The sequence below is a fragment of the Octopus bimaculoides genome, chromosome 11, assembly GCF_001194135.2.
Source record: "Octopus bimaculoides isolate UCB-OBI-ISO-001 chromosome 11, ASM119413v2, whole genome shotgun sequence".
Classification (NCBI taxonomy): Eukaryota; Metazoa; Mollusca; class Cephalopoda; order Octopoda; family Octopodidae; genus Octopus; species Octopus bimaculoides.
Window position 1 is genome coordinate 14238616 of NC_068991.1, and position 8865 is coordinate 14247480.

Sequence of the window (8865 nt, forward strand, 5' to 3'; positions counted from 1 at the left end):
TGTGTGTGTGTGTGTGTGTGTGTGTGTGTGTGTGTGTGTGTGTGTGTGTTTGTATACAAACACACACACTCACACACACACACATACACACACATTCTAATGTCTTGAAGGTAGATATGAATCTAATCCTCTTCCTCAATAAATCTCTTCACATTTATCTCTTAAAGATAACGCCTAAAAATTCAAACAATTTTTTTTTTTATTTACTGAATCACACAATGCACTCTTGAAATATTTTGCATATTTTTTTCAATGCACTTTGGATATAATGTTAATTTATAGGACACACACCTAATCTAGGAGCCACTTCCTGGTTGCTGTAACCACTAGAAATAATAGCTAAATTTCTCACAAATCAGACCAATTCTTTTATATATATAAGAGTAAAGGTCAGTCATGTTAGAAGCTATAATCCAACATACCCCTAACATTACTGGAATGTCTTTCTTTGATCATAAGTCTGCTTAATCAAGATTGATCTCAAATTAAAAGGTAAGAATACTATAATATTTCAAGTACACATTGACATATTCTTTTTCATAATGCTTTCAGCGACAATCCCATCTTCACAATATTACTGCTCAAATATTTGATATTATAGACAGCAAATGTAGCTATGAATATATTGTTTAGTCCCTGGTCAGCTTTGATTGACATGTCTGTAATCAAGATAATACTAGTTGTGGACTTCCTGTCTTTTGTTTGCCTTCAGTCATAGGGTATCTAGAACCTACAATGCTATAACATACATGAAAGAAATGACATATAACCAACCTCCAAGGTGTGGAATAGCCAACTAAACTCAATCAAGGAATCTCACATAACAAGGATTATCCTGACTACTGTGCGCATGTGCTCTCACCCTACTGTATTGTCAGGTCCACAGGTGTATGCTGAATATAGGCCCATTCATCCAAGACACCGTCATCATTATCGTTAGTATTGTGTACATACATACATACATACATGTGTGTGTATTTGTGTCTATGTGTATATATCTATGTGTGTGTGTGTGTATGTGTGTATATACACCCCAACCATTAAATCACATACCTTTACATTCCTTAATTGCAAATCTGTTCAGTCAGCGTTCATTTGTGGCTATGCAACAATAACAACAATAATTACTATTATCAATTAATTATAAAAGCTACAAACTCCTGAGAGACAATCCTTGAGGTGTAGAATAATACATTTGATCATTGATACTTCATTAATACTCACCTAATTAAACATTGCATGCCCTTATTTTTCCATTTTGTTTTTTTAAAGGTTTGTCATTCATTCTTTTTTCTTTTCTCACTTCAATTATGTTTTTTGTTAGCTCATTTATTTACTTCTTTATTACCTCCGCCAAGGAAGGAGGTTATGTTTTAATTGCCATTGGTTTGTCCACCTGTCCGTCTGTGTGCAAAATAACTCGAAAAATTGTGAACAGTATTTGATGAAACTTGCAGAAACAATTGATAATGACACAAGGAACTGATGATGAAATTTTGGTAGTGATCCAGGAATTTTTATGGATTCTTGAAGGATTTTTCATTTGTTATATTTACTTTACATGAAGTACTACAATGTTACGTTCTCTGATTATCTCCCTTGAAAACACGTTCGTGGTTTTCATGTAACCTATGGTGGCATTGCTGTTTCCAAAGTTTTATTTTTGTTTCTCTATTAGCAATTTTACTCGCGTATCTATCTTACTAGAAACTGATGGATAAAGAGATCAAACAACATAAGCAAACGACAGCGAAACAGTTCAGAAATTAAATGACACTAACATATTCAAGGGTTGCTAAAAGCAGCTGCAGAGGAGGAGGCAGTGGTAGCAACAACTGATGGTGGACCCTTGAGGGATGATTGATACTATGATGACCACAGAGGGATGTAAAGTAGATAGGTAGGTTTAGTTTGGTAAGGTTAGGGTTAAGGGTTTTTTAAAAAATCAAATGGCTGTGTTATTTTTTTTTTACCCCTGCCAAGGAGGTTATGTTTTTGCCGGCGCTGGTTTGAGAAATTGGGCAATTTTCAGCATGCGTATATATGGGTGGAAATGAGCTGCTTGGCGGAGGTCTGCACTCTCCGGGTGCTTTTCTAGTTTTATTATTATTATTATTATCATTATTTTTATTTTTGGTTTTGTTTTTAAACATTGTGTTTTTCAAGTCCGGTCATATTTGTATTTCAGAGAATATTTCTAACTGAAATGTTTCTTTTAAAAATTCTCTGGATGGAAAACCAATTAAAGCATTTATTCCAATTGAACACCTTTGATTATGTTTCCAAGCTACCTTGCTGAACATTATTAAGAAGGCATTATCATCATCATCATCATCATCGTCATCATCATTATTATTGTTATTATTATTATCATTTCTGTATAAAAACTATGCCCAAATAGGAAGGCAATATTTTCATGACCTTTTGAGACAGCTGCTAATTAGGGTTATCATGTTTATAATAGTAATTACAGCTGCTAATCAGGAATGTAGTAGTAGTAGTAGTAGTAGTAGTAGTAGTAGTAATAGTAGTAGTGGTGGTGGTGGTGGTGGCGGTGGTTTGTTTGTGGTGGTGGTGGTGGTTGCAACAACCCTGTTTTATACTGAATCAATGAGAGGGTATTTGTTGGAGTCTCTTGGCCTACTAGAAACAACAGCCAAATCTCCCTCAACCCACACTTTACTGTCTTGGAAAGTGATGAGGAGGGGGTTGGTGGGGGGTGAACATATTAGATACTGTAGTACTAAATAATATAATACTCAAGGTAAAAAATCATTAAGTGGTTATGATTCGAATATCCTTGATATTTGGTTCATTTAGCACCAGGGCTGGGACCTGGTATTAACTATTTAATTATTGCAAAGTGAACAACAATCCTTGTAAGTCATGTGTCTTATAGTATGGTGCTCAGTTGAATTCCTGGGTATGTGTTCAGCCCAGTGCTATCATATACTCTTAGTATTTTATGTAGTTGTTGTTGTTTAGTCCCAAGTTGACCATGATCCAACAGACCTAAAATCAATTCATGTTTTCTATGAAACACTTTATTCACTTCATCATCATCATCGCTACCTCTATCATCATTATCATCATCATCGTTTAACGTCCGCTTTCCATGCTAGCATGGGTTGGACGATTTGACTGAAGACTGGTGAACCAGATGGCTACACCAGGCTCCAATCTGATTTGACAGAGTTTCTACAGCTGGATGCCCTTCCTAATGCCAACCACTCAGAGAGTGTAGTGGGTGCTTTTACGTGCCACCAGCACGAAGGTCAGTCAGGAGGTACTGAAACTGAAGCCATCAAATCAAACTTTGCAAATCAAACTTCCTGACGACACAGCTATTGCTGCACCTATAAAAAAAAAGATCAAATGGCAAAATATAAATTGAACATTCCAATCCCTCCTATTATAGGCACAAAACCTAAAATCTTGAGGTGGTGGGGATTTAGTCAACTACATTAATCTCAGTGATCATCTCATACTTATTTTGTCGACCCTGAAAAGACGAAGGTCAAGTCAGCCTTGGTGGAATTTGAACTCTGAATGTAAAGGACAAAATTCTGCTAAGTATTCTGTCAGCAGGCAACTTTTGTAATCCTTTTCTGCTGCTTTCTGTTATAGGCAATAAGGCCTGAAGTTTTGAGGGGAAGGGCACATCAATTTCATCAACCCTAATATGTGGTGTCTGGTGATACCAATTCTGCTAGCTCACTGCCTTACAAACTTTCCTGATGTAAATACATTCACAAATAATGACTATCGCTCATTTTCTGGTATGTTTTCAAATTACACATACATACACATAATCACACACTCTCTCTCTTTTACATGCATGCACACACAAACACTCAATTAGGTCACATGTGCTCTTTCAAAGAAGTGTGAATAATTTTTTAGTTACTTTCAAAATAAACAACACTTCTGTCAACAATAGCAACATCAAAACCAACAGAACCTGGTATTTTTTTTTTTATTCCTATTATTTAAATCACATCCCTACTTTCATTATCTGATTGCCAATTATCTCCTCTATTTCTTTTGTTAGTAAAGGTGTGGATAGATGTGCGATGAGGAGATCTATAATGTTACTGTAACCAGTAATGTCATTGTAGCTTGTTATTACTCTGCTTAATACTTTATGTGTCTGCGTGAGTGTGAGCATACTGGTGCTAGTCGTATTTATGGTGATTCCACAAGTAGTGTGACTATTAAGTGAAGCAATGACATAAAATTTGGGCCTTGTTGTCATGGCTATGACCGAGATCTACTCACATGATAAATAACGTTTTTCAGTCATAAAACATCGGTTGTTGCTTTGTTCTTAATCTCCTGCAACATTGCATTGTTATTTTTATTGAAGTCCTAAGATTGGTTCAAACTATTAAATTTGTCTTTGGAGTATATTTTGACATTTAAACAGTATTACATTTTGCTGTTGTTGGCACTCTGTCGCTTACGACGTCGAGGGTTCCAGTTGATCCGATCAACGGAACAGCCTGCTCGTGAAATTAACCTGCAAGTGGCTGAGCGCTCCACAGACACGTGTACCCTTAACGTAGTTCTCGGGGATATTCAGCGTGACACAGTGTGACAAGGCCGACCCTTTGAATTACAAGCACAACCGAAACAGGAAGTAAGAGTGAGAGAGAAAGTTGTGGTGAAAGAGTACAGCAGGGTCCCCCACCATCCCCTGCTGGAGCCTCATGGAGCTTTAGGTGTTTTCACTCAATAAATACTCACAACGCCCGGTCTGGGAATCGAAACCGCGATCCTATGACCGCAAGTCCTCTGCCCTAACCATAGGGCCATTGCGCCTCCATGACAGTATTACATTTATACAATATCTATTCCACTTTATTTTGAATTGTTCAATTCCCAACCCTTTTTTCATTTCATTCATATGCATTTCTGACTATCTTTATCTGACGAATTCATACCAAGATGAATTTGAACTGAAAACCTTTATTCCTAATGGGGAGTCATGGCACTCCATCGATTACAACCACAAGGGTTCCAGTTGATTTGATCAACAGAACAGCCTGCTGATGTAATTAACATGCAAGTGGCTTAGAACCCAACAGATATGTGTACCCTTAATGTAGATCCCAGGGAGATTCAGTGTGACACCGAGTGAGACAAGGCTGGCCCATTGAATTACAGGTACTACTCATTTTTGCCAACTGAGTGGACTGGATCAACGTGAAATAAAATATCTTGCCCAAGGATACAACACACCACCTGGAATTGAACTCATGACCTTGCGATCATGAACTGAACACCCTAACCACTAAGTGGGTGCCTTCATGATGTAACAAGATTTTACCCATACAAGCACAGGGCTGGCTGTGAGGTTAAAAAGGTCTCTTTGTAATCGCACATGGTGTTAGGTTCAGTCCCACTGCACAGCATTTTGGGCAAGTGTCCCAACTACATGGTTCCTGGTTCAGTCCCATGGTGTGGCATCTTGGGCAAGTGTCTTCTACTATAGCCATGGACCGACCAAAGCCTTGTGTGTGGATTTGGTAGATGGAAACTGAAAGAAGCCCATCGTGTATACATATACATATAACATATGTATGTATTTATGTGTCTGTGTTTGTCCCTCACCATCGCTTGACAACTCATGTTGGTGTGTTTACGTCCCCGTAACTTAGCGGTTCGGCAAAAGTGCTTGATAGAATAAGTACTAGGCTTACAAAGAATAAGTCCTGGGATCAATTTGTTTGACTAAAGGCGGTGCTCGAGCATGGCCATAGTTAAACGACTGAAACAAGTAAGTAAAAGAAAAAAATAATTGAGTCTATTTTATTACCTCCTCCTTAGCGAAGTCGGAGTTATTGTTTTCAGTCGTGTTTGTTTGTTTGTCTATGGACAAGATATCTCAAGAACCACCAGATGGATTCGGATGAAACATTCAGGGATGTTTGGCCTCATGACTGGCACAAACTGATTAGATTTTGGGATCGATCTGATACCGGACAAGGATTCTGGATTATTTTTCCATTTTTCTTACTTCATTTTTTAGAACGGCTGGGTTCATTTTTAGCATTCTCCTTTGTGAGAGCAGTCGAGTCTATTTTGAATATTCTCATTTTAATAATCATCTCCAGCTAATCATTGAGAGGACGCTGGTGTTGCCTTGGTGGGAGTTTGTGTTCTCTGAGTGCTCTTGTTTTCTATTTATTTTTATATATTTTCTCTTCTTTCAAAAACAAATTTATTGAAATTATAATTAATTAGTAATTTTATTTCTTTTCTTTTTTCTGCTTCAGAAATGGAATTATTTAACAGGAAACTAAACTTACCAAAAGTCAAATGATTTATTGGATTTACAGGTAAATCGTTTTAATTTAATTTTGGTTTTTGAAATTGGAAATTGGTGTAGTTTATACCAAAATTAAATAATTACAGTTCTACATATAAAAAAAACAAAAAGTAACCCATGAAACTATTTTGACGGAATACCTTGTATTTTTCACAAAATTCCTGCACTCTAGGTCAGTGGTTGTCAGCCTTTTTTTAGCCTATGAACTCCCTTTGATTACCATTTTATTTTGGTGGACCCCCATATATATTCAGCATTTAAAAGATAGTTTTATAGAAGACACTTCTTTCAAAATCCCTATTTTGTTCTTCACCCATTCACTTGCTTAGGTTTGCAATAGAACTCTCTGAGAGAACATGTTTCAGTGGTTGGAAACATGTTAAAACTATGCAGAAAAGTGATTCAAGATGTGTGGCCCAGTGGTTAAGGTGTTACACTCATGATCATATGATCGTGGTTCTAATTCCTAGACTGGGCAGTGCATTGTCTTCTTGAGCAAAACACTTCATTTCACATTGTTCCAGTCTTCTCAGCTGTAAATGAGTTCCAGTAATGGTTGGAAAGTTAACCCTGCGATGGACCTATTTCCCATTCAAGTGGGAGTGTTTATAAACTGAATCATTTATACACTCCGTATACCAGTTTAGGTACCACCCTTATGAGTCATGAACCTTATGACTGTCCTAAATCAAAATTAGCCAGTGATGAAAGAGTAACACCTAAGATCTATTTACATAGCCTCCAAAACTGCTATAGAGCAAGGGAGATAATTGTTTTCAGACCAAAGATCTATTTATTTTTTCTTTTAATTTTCTGGGTTTGGAGGAAGGGACAATGCCCATGGCCTTAGCAGAATCTCTTCAACTTATGAAACTGATGCAATTAATGTTCTGTTTGAACCTTTGTCTCTTAACAACTGCAGGAAAAGGATATTCTGAGAAGTTAAAACTGAACATAGTGAGGAGTTAAAACTGAACATAGTAAGGAGACCTTCAACTCTTTAGCATTTAAACTGACCATATCCAGCTCAAATATTCTATTTGCTTTATGTTAAAACTGGTCAGATTTGGCCTCTTACACCAACTTTATAATGTTGTTCTGAAAGTAAACGATCACCTCGTTGAAATCATAAAGTTACAAGGTAAAGCACAGTTAATTCAAGATAGTGTCAATGAATAAGTAGTTTTACATAGTAATCTGGATGTTAAAGGGTTAGACATGGCAATGGTGATGAAAGAATGAGAGACAAGTAGGACAGGAACACCCGTGTGGAAATAACATGCCCCCAGAAACAAAGGAAATTTTGCTGAAGACATCCAAGTGCCAAGTGACGGTATTTAACTGAGTAATGGCTTAAATTTACCACTAAAAGTTGATGCCTCTTACTCACAATGCATTCTTGGAATGTGACCCTAGGGAAACTGAAGAATGAGTCCTTAACCCTTTTGATGCCAACCCAGCTGAGCTTGGTTCTGTGATACAGAATTTCTTGCTTTGAAATCATCAAAATTTAAAAAATTCTGTCAAGATTTCATGTTCATATTCTAAACAATTCCTTAATGATGAAGTTATTTTGCTGAATTCTGGGACTGTCCTTGGTTCTCGGATACAAAATTTCTTGCTTTGAAATCAATCATCAAAATTTTAAAACTTCTGTCAAGATTTCCCGTTCATATTCTAAACAATTCCTTAATGATGAAGTTATTTTACTGAATTCTGAGACTGTCCTTGGTTCTCTGATGCAAAATTACTTGCTTTGAAATCATCAAAATCTAAAAACTTCTGTCAAGATTTCATGTTCATATTCTAAACAATTCCTTAATGATGAAGTTATTTTACTGAATTCTGGGACTGTCTTTGGTTCTCTGATACAAACTTTCTTGCTTTGAAATGATCAAAATTTAAAAACTTCTGTCAAGATTTCACGTTCATATTCTAAACAATTCCTGAATGATGAAGTTATTTTACTGAATTCTTTATTGTTTGCAAAATTAATTGAAACATAGATTGAAACATATTTCAAGAGAATTATGGTAACAAATGATTAACAGGGTTTCGCAAACTATTTCTTGTATTATCATGTGCAAAAGACACCCATATTTTCTTTTCAAAAGTTTCATATCATCATATCTATAAGTTAACTAGAGTTTGAAAAACCCAAAGGTTATCAAATATCAACAGATGAAAAAATCATCCACAATTTAAACAAAAAAAAAAAAATGGTTCCCCATAGTTTTATGCTTAAAAGTCACTAAGTGTATGAAAAATTAAAAAAAGAAAAGAAAATCTCATATTAGCCTATGAAAAATCATCTCCAGTTTAAAAAAATAATCAGAAATTTAATGTGTAAAAGTCATCCTCGGCTTCTAAAGAAAAAAAATTACTGATCAATATTTGTGACTTAAATAGTATTTGATAAATGTTTCAATGATAAGATGAACAGTTATTTTTTTTTTTTTCAAGTTTTTATTCGCTGAACAATATTAATTAAGCTATGAGTTTCTGAAATGTCTTTACTGAATTGAAGAAAAACT

At 35.8% G+C, this 8865-nt stretch overlaps 1 protein-coding gene across 1 annotated transcript in view; it reads left to right on the plus strand.

Moving 5' to 3' along the window:
* Nucleotides 1-8865, plus strand: part of LOC106871315 (uncharacterized) — a 399672-nt gene that overhangs the window by 183569 nt on the left and 207238 nt on the right. Inside the window, exon 2 of the mRNA XM_052971507.1 lies at nucleotides 6279-6341. The gene's annotated coding sequence lies outside the window, so the exon portion shown is untranslated. The remainder of the gene's footprint in view (nucleotides 1-6278; nucleotides 6342-8865) is intronic.